Source organism: Miniopterus schreibersii (assembly GCF_964146895.1).
Source record: "Miniopterus schreibersii genome assembly, chromosome: 1".
Classification (NCBI taxonomy): Eukaryota; Metazoa; Chordata; class Mammalia; order Chiroptera; family Miniopteridae; genus Miniopterus; species Miniopterus schreibersii.
Window position 1 is genome coordinate 64,621,625 of NC_138101.1, and position 15,707 is coordinate 64,637,331.

General features: G+C 38.9%; 1 protein-coding gene and 1 pseudogene across 3 annotated transcripts in view; both read left to right on the forward strand.

Moving 5' to 3' along the window:
• TET2 (tet methylcytosine dioxygenase 2) overlaps positions 1–15,707 on the forward strand; it is a 106,334-nt gene that overhangs the window by 25,131 nt on the left and 65,496 nt on the right. For both annotated transcript variants that reach the window (XM_081149014.1, XM_081149015.1), the window contains exon 2: positions 8,521–8,666. The gene's annotated coding sequence lies outside the window, so the exon portion shown is untranslated. The remainder of the gene's footprint in view (positions 1–8,520; positions 8,667–15,707) is intronic.
• Positions 5,891–11,235, forward strand: LOC308565732 (large ribosomal subunit protein uL22 pseudogene; annotated as a pseudogene). The gene is made up of 3 exons: positions 5,891–6,432; positions 8,521–8,647; positions 11,085–11,235. The product of its transcript is annotated as a large ribosomal subunit protein uL22 pseudogene (transcript).

The following is a 15,707-nucleotide window of genomic DNA, read 5'->3' on the forward strand; positions in this document are numbered from 1 at the left end:
AGGATTTCTCATTCATTTACATGACTCTCTAGTCTTAAGTGTGATTGAATTTACATCTTTTTATACTAAATGTCTTCTTTATTTAGGGAGGAATATACTTCAATTCTGTCATCCTGGTCATTACTTAAAGGTTTAATCTTATATTTTTATTTTTCAATAATTTTAAAATTGTCATAAAATATTTTATATAATTTTCATAGTTAATTTTAGGGAAAAAACACCTTTCATCTTTAATTTTTCATTCCTTCCATCAGATTTCCCCATGATGTTGCTTCCTAGCTATTGCCAAAGTTAATAGTTACATTTTCTCCAATAACAAGTGGTAGATTTGCAAAGACTTTTAACATTTGCTTAATGCCTTTTTTATCCCGTCTAAGAATCATATAAACAGCCAGAACCGCCATGCGGCAGGTGTACATGAGCGTGGCTATGCTGATGGTTACGGAAACATGTCCAAGGGAGCTGGAGAATTCTGCTGTCCTAAGCCATGGGGCTCTCTCCTCATGATTCCCTAAACCTCCCCACAGCCCATCAGCTATAATAATCTAGGCCTGTAGATGGCCCCTAGGAGCCTCCTGCAGCACTGGGACTTGTGTTTTTGACATGCCAGCTCTTCATATTTTGGAAGGAGAATCATCATTTGTCTTAAGTGATGTTTAGTAAACTGCTGGGTTTTTTTAATCTTCACCCAAGGATGTGGAGAAGGGGGTGGGGCATAGATATCTGTTGCCTCCCATACGTGCCCGGAACCAGGGAGTGAACCCACAACCCAGGTACGTGCCCTTGTGCCCTTGACCGGGAATCCAACGTGCACCAGCCGGGGCCAAAATGCATAATTTATTTTAACAATCCAGGTAATCATAACACTGGAGTTTTTCTATGTGTTCTGAAGTCATTTGAGTATAATATTCCATTTTAAGGAACAAGATAAGATTAGAATCTTTGGGAAATTTGTTTTTCTCTCTCCTTTGCCTTATTGGAAGTAAGGTTTGATGAATTTTCCTTGTTTAAAGTTTTAGAATGTAGACAGTATTATAACTGAAGTAACATTGCTTTTTAAAAATGGTCATACATTAAATGTTGGAAATTTTATATATAGTATAAAATTTTACTTTATATACCGTTTGTCGTCTTATCAAGCATTAGAATTTTTCTCATTGATCCTTTGATGTTTATATTGATATTATTAATGTAATGGTTTTAAACCTTCACTCATATAGCTCATGATTTACAGCATCCTTTCATAATTGAATCATTTATATCATATTTAATAGATTTAAAAATGTATTCTTTTACTTCCCATGTCTTAAGGAAATGGGAAGGTGGGGTTAATATACACCTAATAATTTTCTTAAAGAGTAGAGGAAATGAACTCATTTTTTAAATATCTAGGTTAATGTTATAGGTTTGAAGCAGTTTTTTAAAAAGCAGTTAGGGTCTACCAGGTTATCGATCCTCAGTCTATGACTGTTATAAATGGATGTAATTAGCAATTCAATCTAAATGAGCCATGGTAGCAACCTCATTACTCTGAAAATTCCATTACATCACTTATAAAATTACTGTATCTAAAGGAATAGAATATACATTGTAAAAATTGCTTTGGAATCAGTAATTAGCGTTGTGACTCTCAGTTACAGTTACATATTACAATTTAAAGTTTATTCATTATAAAGTTTTAATATTTAAGTGTATTTAAATTGGGGTAACTCTACCAATATAATTTTGTTCATGTTTTTAATAACTCGAACTCATTTGTGCAGTACCTCTTTTTTTACATTTTTTTTTTTCCATCTGCATCAAATTAGATATCTAAGTCATGGAATCATAAAGCCCCAAATCTGGTTAGGAACAGAGACAATACAATTCAACATTTTACAGACATCTGTAGTCGTCTGTTTCCTTAAGTGATTGGCTCAAAGTCACGAAGTTATGGAGTATCAGTGTCAGAACTAGAACCTGAGATGGACACATACTTTAATGATCTTGTCTTCCTTAGTTTGCTTATGGAAGTTATGGGGAAGAAGCTTCTTCTGAAATTCAGCTCAAAACTTAGCTCCCAGTAACATTATTGTCCTGCAGTCAATCAGCCGTATAAACACCCTCACCAATACCTAATCTTCCTTGTGTGGAGAAATGAGGAATCGCAGACGAACCATTAAAATCGGCACATGCCCTTTTCTTCTCATATACCCCTTTCTTCTCTTTCATTACATGTAATTTCTAGAGAGGATCCCCCAAATCCTTGGGCATTGGGAAAGGCAATTCTGTTGTAGAGAATTATGTTTCCTGTTTTAGTGGATGAAAAATAATCCATATCCCGTACTGGCTTTTCAGAGTTAAGATACTGGGCACATCTCCATTGGTTTATAATAGCCCGGTCTCTGACCAAAGAGGTCAAGTACCAGCAGGTGTAAGAGTGTCGTAGAAATGTTTGTGTTCCAGATGCAAGAATTTGTATAGGCTTTTTCTGCTTGGTTTTACTTAGTGTTTTCTCCTAATGTGCATTTTCCACTTTGGATTTTGTGGGGGGGTTTTTGGTGCGTGTTTTTTTTAATATCTATTTCCTCATGCCCCCTCCCTGCCTTTCGTTTGTTTCTGGAAGATATAGAAGTTGAAAAGATAATCTACAAACAATGCCGAGTGAATTCATACCTGTACAGAATTCATTTCTGTGTTTGGTTCTTAAATTATTTCTTTGTGCAGTGGAAATACTATACCAAACAGTTTGTGACTGCTGGCTCGTATTTCAGCTTTGATTGGAAATTTTAGTTCTATAAAAGCTGTTGATTAGAAACAATCTTATTTGGTGTTTTTATCTTACTGGAACTTGTTCTGTAAGTGCTTACTGATTTTTTTCCTTGGAGTCACCAAGGAAAAATATGCTAGAAGTGCAGGGAGGAAATATGCAAGAGGACTTCCTTTAGTTTTCTTTTTAGAGCTTTGACTACTGGGGTGATTTTTTTTTTAAAGCACTAATAGAACAGCCATTGCTGCCAAGTAGTTGACATTCTGAAATAGCACTTCCCTTTGGGCACCGTACAGTTGCGGCCATTTACTTGCAGAAAGAGGGTGTGGGTGTGTGTAAGAGAGAGCGAGGAGAGAGGGAGAAAGGGGAAAAACTCTGTTTTTGTGGGGATATTCTGAGGTCAGTAACCTGCTGTTCAGTGAACTCCAGTCTGACACCGTTTGCACCTGGAGGGCGATCACACTGAACTGGGAGGCCGCCAAGGCAGCATGACAGCAGAGGGGAACACCTATTGCTCAGGAGCTTTGAAGAGGCAGAGGAGCCCTGGCCGGTGTGCTCAGTGGTTAGAGCGTCGGCCCTCGCACCGAAGGTCGCGGGTTTCATTCCCAGTCAAGGGCAAGTACCTGGGTTGCAGGTTCCATCCTCGGCCCTGGTCGGGACACTTGCAGGAGGTAACCAGTCAATCTTTCTCTCTTTCCTTCCCGCTTCCTCTCCCTCTCCCCAACCCCCAACCCCCAACCCCTCCCTTCCTCCCACTCTCTCTAAAAATCAATGGCAAAAATATCCACGGGGGGGGGGGGGGGGGAAGGGAGGGGAGGGCTAGATCATCCTGTAACAAAAGTATTTAATGACTTTTGATCATTGATGGATCCAGCTGTTGAAAGGATAATGTATTTAAGGCCTCAAAGAAAGATTTCTATACCCAGTGCATAGCTCATATTGATACATACATGTTTACAGGTGGAGTGACTAGTTTGCAGAGAAAAGTTGCGTTTACTTTTTGAGAGCAAGTATCTGCTTCTAGGGTTTGAAATATACGGTAACTTCTCTTTAACCAAATTGAGACATTTTCTTCATTGAATCTTAGCAGGTGCAGGCTGTGAGGCCTGGTAGATATGAGAGCACAGGCTCCGGAGGCCTGCCACCTGCAAAATGTGTGCGAAGGGGCATGACAAATAGAATTTTGAGGATTAAATGACTGTCAATAAATCTTAGCTACTTTTGTTATTTTTCTTCTACATTCTGAAAAAATATTGTAGAAAGTACATATTACCCTTTAAAACAGCAAATAGTTGATGCAGGTAAAATATACCAGAATAGGTTTCAGTTTAGGGGAACAAAGAAAAATCTGCCTTGGAACCGCATACCCTTAGTAAGACTGCAACTTTGACGGTGAGGTTTATTTCATTTAATTAAAAATGTAGACATGTGTGGGAGTAAGAACATTTAAATGAACTCATAGGCTTTCATTCTTAGATCTCTCTTAATCTCTCTCTCTTGTCTGAACCTGTCTTCAGCAACAGTTATCCTCCTGTTTATTCTTCTTTGCATTCTAAGAGACTTTTCTTATAGTCTCAGAGGATCAGGTCAGAGGGGAAACTCAGTGTATAAGCTGACTGCCAGTATTCTGCATCTTCTTTAAGAATATTTACCACAGCCTCCTAAATAGTGTCACTAAACTTCTCTTTCAAAACAGGTGCCCAAGCACACGAGTTATCACTGTATTGATTCCTGAATGTTATCATATTGGAGACATTCCAAAACGGAACAAAGCCAGGACTGTTGACCACTGAGGAACTGTGTTCTAACAAGAGACCTGTGGTCTCTTACAGGTGTACATTCTATTTGTTGAGATGGCCTCTTTTTATAAGGGGGATCTTTGAGGCATAGAAAACTGGAACTTCACTTTCCTCCTTGATAGTTTGCCAGCTGGGTTCCCAGCCAACCAGATAACTGCTTGTAGTGACACTCATTCCTCTAGGACTCCCAATCCTGTGCCAGCCTCAGAGGTCAGTCCCACTAAACCCGCTCACACCAAGGGCACCGCTGTCCTGAATGCCCCAATGTTTTAGGTAAAAACTTAATACCAAGTCAAGGGACTTGCAGGTAAAGTTCCAATAAAACTCTGAGTGTAAAGAATATGTTATTTTTACTGTTTAAGTTTTGTTTTACTATTTTAAACAGAAAACTGGAAAGCAAGTGTATAGGTCTGTTGCTCTGCCTTCCTCAGTGTTTAGTCCATACATTGCTAAACCCAGCCTTAGGAATTGATGCATGTACAGACAGTGACCCTTTTCTAGTGTTACCAATGTTTCTGTGATCCTTTCTAAGAGCAAGACATAGTTCATTGTCTCCAACCCTGACCTCCTGAACTTCACCTGCCTGATAATTATTTATTTGCATTGTATAGCTTCCTCAAATATGTCAAGAATGTCTTATTTCAGATTCCTTTCTAGAATTATCTATTTCTCTGATTAATACCATCATTCTTTCAAGCTACCAAACTCAAAGCTTTATTACAAGTGAGTCTTTTTTTCTTCCTACATCGAGATTGTTACTAAAATCCACTTCTCAATCAGTAATATTTTCCTGCTTGATCATTTCATTTCATTCCTCTGGAGCCCTCTTGTTCTCTTAACATTTTACACCTGAACTACTGCGATAATCCAGTATCTTGCTTATAATAAGTTATAGCACTGTAACCTTCTGCTATTTCACTCCCACTAGGATGGCTATAATAAAAACGACAGACAATAACAAGTGTTGGTAAGAATGTGGAAAAATTGGAACACTCCTACATTGCTGATAGAAATGTAAAATAGTACAGCCACTTTGCAAAAACAGTGTGACGGTTCCTCAAAAGGTTAAATATAGAATTACCATATGACCCAGCAATTGTACTCCTAGAAATCCCAATCCCAAGAAAATTGAAAACATACATCCACACAAAAACTTATAAATATTATAATATCTCATGTTCAAAGCAGCACTATTCACAATAACCTAAATGTGGAAGTAACCCAAGTGTCCATTGACAAATGAATGGATAAACAAAATGTAATATATACATATAATGGAATACTATTCAGCCTTTAAAAGGAAGAAGCTCTCCGCATAAGCAGCCAGAGGTGACCTCTGAAAATGATTTGGTGTTCACTTGACCCAGGAAGTCCCACAGAGTCATACAAATCAAGAGGTTCAAATCTTTGTGTTCACTTTAAGAACACTCTGAAACTGCCCTGGCCATCATGGGTATGCATATCTGAAAAGCCACCAAGTATCTGAAGGATGTTCCTTTACAGAAGCAATGTGTGCCTTTACCTCAGTACAGTGGTGGAGCCGGTAGGTGTGCCCAGGTGAAACAGTGGGGCTGGACACATGGTCGGTGGCCCAAAAAGAGTACTGAATTTTTGCTGCTCATGCTTAAAAATGCAGAGTCATGCTGAACTTAAGGGTTTAGATGTAGACTCTCTGGTCATTGAGCGCATCCAGGTGAACAGAGTTCCAGAGATGCAGTGTAGAACTTACAGAGCTTGTGGGCGGATTACCCCACACACGAGCTCTCCCTGCCACACTGAGAGGATCCTTACTGAAAAAGAGCAGATGGTTCCTAAACCAGAAGAGGAGGTTGCACAGAAGAAAAAGACACCCCAGAAGAAACAAGAAACAAAAACGTGTGGCCCGTAAGGAAATTCAGCATGAAATAAATGCTAATAAAAGGAAAAAAAGGAAGAAAATTATGACACCTGCTACCACATGAATTTGAAGACATTATGCTAAATAAAATAACCAGTCACAGAAGGACAAATGATTGTATGATTCTGCTTATATGAGGTACATAAAATAGTCAAATTCATAGAGGCAAAAAGTACAATCATCTTTGCCAGGGGCTTGGGGGAGGGAAAAATGGAAAGTCAGTGTTTAATGGCCATGGAGTTTCAGTTTGAGAAGATGAAAAAGTTCTAGAGATGGATGGTAAATATACTTAATGCCATATAACTGTACACTTAAAATATGGTTAAGATGGTAAATTTTATATTACACACATTTTACCACAATAAAAATACTTGTAAATAAATGTTCATAGCAGCATTATTTATAACAGCCAAAAAGTATATATAACTCAAGTATCCATCATGAATAAAGTGTAATATGTCTCTACAGTGGAATGTTACCCATAAAAAGAAATGATAATGGTAATACACGCCAAAATGTAGATTAACCTTGAAAACATTATGCTAAGTAAAAGAAACCAGGAACAAAGAGCCAAAGTTTACATGATTGTATTTATTTGAAGTATCCAAAATAGACAAATCCGTAGAGACAGAAATTCCATTAGCTAGAGGAGGGGTGAACGGGAACTGACTCCTAATGGACACTGGATTTACCTGGGGAGTGATGAAGTTGTTCTGGAATTAGTGGCAGTAATGGCACAATTTTTGAATGTAGTAAAAATATTGAGTTGTATATTTTAAAGGGATGGAGTTTATGGTATGTGAATTATGTCTCTGTTTTTAAAAACCTACATGACGCCATGTTTCTGAAGAAACAGCAGGCCCCAGTCTCAGCTCACTGAGAAAATTAAGTGAGCTCTCTTTGTACAGTAGGGATGCAAACCACCTCACCAGCTGTTTGTGTTAAATGCGGTAACGTATGTAATACATCCAGCACTGTGTCTGGCATGTACTGAGAACCCAGTAAATTTACTAAGACTCCTTGGGACACCAGCCTTCAACAGTGTCCAATACTATTCCAGATACTGTTTTCAGATATTGGGGGAAATGGCCCAACTCCTTTAGCGATTTTACCATTACTCTTTATGTTCCGGCTCAAACCTGCCTCTCCGAATTCTCATCAGGTCCCTTTATAGAAATCCTTTAGTCAGCATGGGCTTTTATCTCCCTCGCTCTGCTGTGCATATTCTGAAAGCAGTGTTCTTTTCCTGTCCCTCCCTGCCTGTCTCTGAATTTCACCCTGCTCTTAGAACTCAAAAGAAGACTTTCTGAAACCGTGCTTTAAACTTTCTCCTTAACTTCATGAATGGAAATCTCTACTTTTTGTAGCACCCTAGATTCTCACTACATCTTTGACCAAGGCACTTAGGTTATATTTTTAAAGAATGTGTCCAGTCTCTCCAACTAAATTAAAGCCCCTGAAATCAGGAGCCACATGTTATTATGCTTTACCTTCTCCTAGCACTTAGCACAGTGCCTGGATATAGTAGTCTGAAAAAACATTTGCTATTTATGGGTTTAGTGTTACATCTCAACAAGTACAAGGGCTTAAACTAATGATTCTCAATCCTGGCCGTACCTTAGAATCCCCTGGGGAGTAAGGCTTTATTTTAGCCCAACAAATGAGAATCTCTGAGCAGAGGCCTCAGCTTCACATGCAGATGATACCATTGTGACCGAGGCTGAGAGCTCCTGGATTAAACAGATAAAGGACCAGAGAAGCCAGTGGGTCCCAATCCTACTTGATTATCACTGTCAAGATGTGAGGAGCACCGATGTAGGTAGAGATGCTTTGGGCAGGACAAGTGCTCTACAAATATGAGACAGTGTTATTATGGTGCATTTGGGAGTTTCATTGCTTTGAGAAAGATCCTCCAACCCTAATTTTTTTTTTTTTTAACAGCCATCGGTGTAGTGGAAATATCCAATTATGGGCATCTTAAACCTTTTAAACTCTATGTAATAGCTTTCATACCAGATGTGCATGCCTTGTTCCTTTTTGCTAACTTAAAAATATTCATTCTGTGTCTTTCCCAGGCTGGCCAACATTCAGCAGCAGACCCTCTCAAGATTGTTTACTTGCCCTTGTTCCTGTTGAGCTACCACACTTGGAAGCAGGAGATGGGCTCAGCAGCAGCCAACAGGCCATGATCCAGGAGGAGCAGTGAGGGATAGAGCTGCTGGTAAGATAGTGGGGACAGTTGGTGCTTGGTTTGTAAGAAGTTTATTCCCACCTTAATGGTCAATGTCTCTTCCAACTTCAACTCTAAGTTACGTTGTACTCTCTCAACTAACTTTATTATCTTGCTTTGGACACATGACTTAGCTTTAAGATCTATGAATTCCCTAAAGTCATGTGCTGACTTTTGTGTATGTACATTTTTGTTTGTTTCTAGAGAAAGGGTTTTCATTAGATTCTTAATATCTGTGAATTTAAAAAAAAGAGACGCGTGCCATTCAAATATCACTATAAGAAGCATAGGGAAATGTGATACCCATAACCACTTGTTTCAGTATTTCTCCTGTCCATTTTTACCTCCCCATGGCCACTTTGTCTCATTCTTGCTGAGAACCAAAAGAGTGATATTGGTGGTGATTTGCTGGGCTGAAAAGTGAGCACCTACTGAGCTGAGGCGGCTGGGTTTCGTGACAGCTTGGCTCCACAGAACTAGTGGAGAGCTAAAGTATAGAATGACAGAGCTCAGGAAAACCTGTGTGATATTTCACATGTTTTTTCCCCCCACATGATTTTTCTAAAAACACAAGTAGAGGTACTGACAGAGAGGGAGACACCAAATACGTTTTACATCATGTTCTTAAAGCTCATCTTAATAAAGATCTATTTATCCTGAATGCCACTCTGCTGCTAATGAGTGTCCCAGCCTAAAGGTTATTTATCTGATTATCACTTACGTGGATGAATAGAAGTTGGGAACTGGTGTATTATTCTTCCAAAATATTTAAGGTGAAGACTGGAATGAATTCCACCATATGTAGCTTTGTCTTTACTATAAACTATGGGGGCCTCATAAGAAAGAACATAGAGGTTAGGTAGAGAAAAGGAAGAACGTGGCTTTTACTTTCCTTCTGTAACTCCTTTAGCAGGTAACTCAGCTTTGGCTTCCCTGAATTTTGTTTATGCATTCAGCATAACAGATCTTCTAAAAAGCCTGTGTGGCTGTACTCTCTGCCCTCACTGCAGACGCGAAGTATGCACTCTGCCACTCGATACTTCTTAGAGGCTGACCTGGTGCTGGGAAACCCTTTCCAGCGTGTCCTCAGTTAAACTCCCATGATTCCTGGATGTTGCCATTTTCGAGACACGGGGCCAGTGCCTCTGCCTAGATTACCTCTCTGCCTGGGAACTTGAAGTCACCCTGTAAGGGAAAGAGAGCTCAGCACTGTAGTAACTCTCAGAATGAAAATTTTCCCCTTGCATGTTAATATTTTTAGAGTAATCATTGTCACTGAAAATAGACTTCCTCTTTCCCCTCTCTGGCTGGAAAATCTTAGGTAATTATGAATAAAGCATTCTTTGCTTTCGCCTCCTCAGTGGATGCTTTGCCGCTCTCACTGTGAGGACTGTGACTGCTCACTCTGTACTTGACCTTAACATGACGACCGAAAGAAATTTTTAAACTGGGATTTTTATCTTTAGTGAAGACATAAGATTTTTCTCTTTGTTGGAGGTGAAGGGTGGGTAAGTAAGAAAGTGCAGAAGTTTAGGAAAAGTGTAAGATAAATTACTAACAAGAAATGAGGTCAGGAAATGAAAGTATTAGATATAGGTAAAAAAATAAAAATAAAAGATTTTACAAGTGAACTACCAGAGGAATTGTTCCCTATGTCCAAAAAATATCTTATTCTGCATTTATTTTCTTATAGTTGGATAAGCTCAGTCTAGGACTTATTTTCAGTAACAAATAAGCCTAGGATTTATATTTTAGTAACATTTATTAGCTGTATGTTCTTTAGAAAATTATTTAACCCCTTTAAACCTTGTTTTACTTAGCAAATATGTCCTAGTTAATACTAATGAGATCATATACAGATAATACGTGCAGAGCCTGGCAGATAGTACATTCTCAATTTTATATTTTATGTTATTAATTACTATTATTAATGCTGCTTTCAGTTTTTTAATAGTGAATTTAGTTAAAGACACTTCTTGAATGTCTATCAAATACCAGGCACTCTTTAGGAACTAGAATGCATTAATGAGCAAAACAGATAAAAGTTTTTCTCCTTGTTTTGCTTAGAATCTAGAGTGGGAGACAGACATAAACAAGGTAAATAAATAAATAAAATGTATAGTATGTTAAACATCAAGAAATTCTAAGCATAAAAATTTAAAGTAGAGCAAGGAAGTTGGGGGCATGTTGAGGAAGTAATTGAAGATGGAGTAGTCAAAAACACCTCACAAGAAGATGATTTTTTGAGTAAAAGTGAAAAAGGAATACAAACATAACCGTCAAGTTACGCGGGGAAAGAGCGTTCCAGGTAGAGGAGGAAGAAAAGCCGCAAAGCCCTAAGACAGTGGGAGGGTTTCCAGTGAGTCAGGGAATCAGGGCATCTTATGCAGCTTAATCATGTTCCACCAGTAAACGTTCCCCCGCGCACCCCCGCGATTCAGAGAAGAACTTCGGGAGTTTAAGGAATGGCACCGTTTGTCTAGACGAAAACAGTGGACACTTTGCCAAAACAGTGGCAGGTCGTGGCCTAGATCTTACAGGATACAAAGAACGCGGATAATTGGTAAAAAGGTAGAAACTTTTAGTTACAAGATGACTACAGTCTGAGGATCTACTGTATAACATGGTGACAGTAATAACACTGTGTCATATAATTAAACTTTGCTAAGCGAGTAGAACTTAAATGTTCTCACACACAAAAAAGTTTAAATATGTGAGGTGATGAATGTGTTTATTAACTTCATAGGGGAATTCTTTCACAGCGTCCATGTATATCAAATTATCATATTGTACATTATGTGTATTCATCTTACAGTTTTGTCATTTATACCTTAGTGATGCTGAAAAAGAACCTCCAAGGAAAAAGTCCTAATTAAAGTTATTTTTATACATAGCGTCACACTCTCTACCGTAAAACAAACAACACACACACACACACACACACATACATACACACACTCTCGAATGATAGGCCAGAAGAGGCTGGTGGAGGGGAAACTGCACGGGGCGAAGTGAAATAAGGATGTTGGCTTTGAGGTCGGGGGTCTGCCAGGCATAGGGCAAGGGGGAGGGGCAGAGGCAGGCAGTGTTGGGTCGAGTTGGCGAGGAGTGAGAGAGAAGATGGAAGAGCAGGTGAGGCCAAATTTTGTAAAACCCTTAAGCCCAGGCTTACTGATGATTAAATGCTATCCTACAAATACCGAGCAACAGTTGGAGCACTAAGTAACAAAATGATTCAGATCTTTAACAATATTGTTACTTTGACAAGTTTAGAAGAGTAGGGAGGTGGAGGAAGTGGGAAGCGTGATTTAGGAGTGAGGTTGAGAACGTGGATTATGATAATAGAAGTAAGACTGAAAAAGGAAGATAGATTTGATATCATTGAAGGAAAAAAATCATGAGGATTTCATTGCCGCTTCCACGTAGCGGATACAGGAGATGAGTCAAAAAGTTTCTCTTCAAGTTTTAAAATGACCAATTAAGTTGTTGGAGCTAAAAGAAATAGGGAAGTTGGGTACCCAGAGATGGAACATGGCTTTCCTAAGGTCATGCCATCAGCTATTGGCAAAACGTGGACTTGGCTCAGGCCTCGGTATTGAGAGCTCCCCTCCCACCACTCTCCTTGCTGGCTGTAAAAAGTGTTAGCAATTTGTGTTTTTCCCGCTTGCTTATGGAAACTAGAGTTAGAAGGCTTGGTTGTGCCCATTAAGACTGTGTTTAGCTGTTCTCCTAATTAATGTGGACATTTTTACCTTCTTTCATGAAACATATCTAACTTGTTTAGAAAGGGTCGAAGAAACATAGTAGGACTAGAAGAAGGTCATTGCCTGTATATGCTTAGATTCTCGAACCTAGTCATTGTTGATGTTTCCCGATTTAAAATAAGTCATCTTTCTATCTCTTCAGTAGTTTGAGACGGAATAGCATTTCTATCACTGTACTTTTTTTTCTGTTTATCTTTCAGAAGAAAAATGGTTTCTGTTATCGCAAATTTAAATCACGACCTAGTCCTTAAAATTAAGACATCAAATGTTGCTTTCTTTTTTTAATTGTATTTTTTTAATTGTATTTTTTTAATGAGGTGACATTGGTTAATAAAATAATCTGTATATTGTATTGTGCGTTCCCCACCCCAAGTCAAGTCACCTGCCATCACCATCTGTCCCCCTTGTGCCCTCCTGCACCTCCTCCCCCCACCCCCTTCCCCTCTGGTAATCACCAGACTGTTGTCTGTGTCCACGAGGGGTTTTTGTGTGGTGTTTTTTGGGTATTTTTTTTTGCTTAATCTCTTCATCTTTTCACCCAGCCCCACAACCCCGCTCCCTCCGACAGCTGCCAGTCTGGTCTTTATGAGTCTGTTTCTATTTTGATTATTAGTTTATTTTGTTCATTAGATTCCACATACGAGTGAAATCATAGGGTACTTGTCCTTCTCTGACTGGCTAATTTCATTTAGCATAATGCTCTCCAGGTCCCTCCATGCTGTCACAGAGGGCAAGATGTCCTTTTTTATAGCTGAGTACTATTTCATTATGTAAATGTACCACAGCTCAACGTCACTAATTATCAGAGAAAGGCAAGTTAAAACTACAGTGAGATATCACCTCACACCTGTCAGAATGGCGATCATCAGTAAATCAACAAACAACATGTGTTCTCAAGGATCTGGAGAAAAGGGAACCCTCGTGCATTGTCGGTGGGAATGCAGTTGGTGTGGCCACTGTGGGAAACAATATGGAGTTTCCTCAAAAAATTAAAAATGGAACTGCCTCATGACCCAGTGATTCCACTTCTGGGAATTTATCTGAAGAAACCTGAAACACTAATTCGAAAGAATATATGCACCCCTATGTTTATAGCAGCATTATTTTAAATAGCTAAGATCTGGAAGCAGCCCAAATGTCCATCAGTAGGTGAGTGGACAAAGTTTGCTTCCTTTGTATTTATTTTTTAAATTTTATTTATTTTTTTTAATCCTCACCTGAGGATATTTTTTCCATTGCTTTGTCAGAGAGAGTGGAAGAGGGAGAGAGAGAGAGAAACACTGATGTGAGAGAGACATCGATTGGTTGCTTCCTTTGTGTGCCCCAACCTGGGCATGGAGCCCACAATCAAGGTACGTGCCCTTGACCTGAATCGAACCCGGGACCCTTCAGTCTGAGGGCTGACGCTCTAACCACTGAGCCAGACTGGCTAGGGCAAATGTTGCTTTCTTAAAGATCAATCTTATGAACTAAAATCAATGGTCAGGTTCTAACAAGCCTTATCAATTTATCTTTTGAGTCATAGGACTTTAAACAAAAGTCATCTAATATACAGTGCTCTTAAATCTGCACTCTTCAAACTATTCTGTTACCCATCTGTTTGTTAATAAATGTCTTCCTGTTTTTAATAAAATATCTAGCAAGTGAGGAGAAATTTATTTAAAAGAGAGAGACATTTATTTTTCTATTAACAATTCTTTATACATTTCTGTACTCTCTCCATTACATATGCCACATTATGATACAAATACAAGCCATGACTCGACTGTGTAAAAACATAACCTTTGTTATATGTGGTGCTGTCTTGTGTATATTTTAAGTCTCAGACAGGTCTCATAGTCTCTTTGTCCTCAGAGACTGAATTATGGAAGACTCTTGACATTGTCATGGGGTTCTCCTGAGAACTTTGGCAATTCCTAAATTCATTATATAAATAGCACTGTAGCATTTTGGGTATTAATGCCTATCTACATATGACATGTACTTTGAGGTTAGAACAAGTAAGTGAGGCTAAAATAGAATGTACCCTTTGAAAGTTATTTTCACCATTCTTGTGTTTCAGTTTCCCCATCAAAAGGTGAAGTATCAGTTGCCTCCACTGATCTCATAGGATATTTAAAACAGAAATGAGAGTCTTGGTGAATACACTTTGTATTCTGAAAGGAAGTTTCTTTTTTTTAATTATAATTGTGTAAGTTTATTTTTAGTGTACTATAGTATCTTTGTCATTTTATTTTATTTTTTATTGAATTTACTGGGGTGACACTGGTTAACAAAATTATACAGGTTTCAGGTACAGAATTCTACAACACATCATCTGTACACTGTATTGTGCGTTCACCACCCCAAGTCAAGTCTCCATCCATCACCATTTATCCCTCCTATACCCTCCTCTGCCTCCCCACTTCCCACCTCCCCCCAACAATCATCACTGTTGTTCATGTCCATGAGCTCTTTTTTTGCTCAATCCCTTCACACACACACACACACACACCTAACCTCCCCCAACAGCTGTCAGCCTGCTCTCTCTCAGTCTGTCTCTGTTTTGCTTGTTAGTTCATTAGATTCCACATATGAGTGAAATCATATGGTATCTGACTGGCTTATTTCACTTAGCATAGTGTTCTCCAAGTTTCAGTGGAAACAAAGGAAGTAGAAATGTTTACCCATCTTTACAGATGTTACTCTTACCTAACCTTTTCCTAAAAGTGTAAAATTAGTGTGTTATCTTGGCTTTTTTTATATTGAGAAGACTAGGAGAACAAGTAGTGGGTTTCTGGGAGAATGTGTGATCATATAGTTAATGTTGTGTATGTGTGTGACATTTTTGTAATTCTCACAGGTACAGTCCTTGAATCTTGGTTGGGGTCTTGGAGAGATTTAAAAAAACACAAAACAAAACAACACAAAAACCATGGCCATCTTCTCAAGATCTTGAATCTCCCTCCACACTCACACATGTGTACACACACACACACACACACACACACACACACACACACACACACACACACACACCATCCTTCCTTAAGTCCTCCCAGCCAGCTTGTTTCCTACTTTGTTGAGAATGTTGCGATTGTTGGGCAAGAACACCTACCTTTCTTTCCCACCCATACCCTCGCCAGATCCTGTTTATCCACACCGTGCCCCTTTATACCTCTTTTTGGAATTTCCTTTTTCCATGAATTAATCATGTTCTTATTGTTCTACTTCTGTTCTTCCTTTTTCCCCCGTGATGGTCAGTTTAATGTGCCCCAGTGTGCTCATT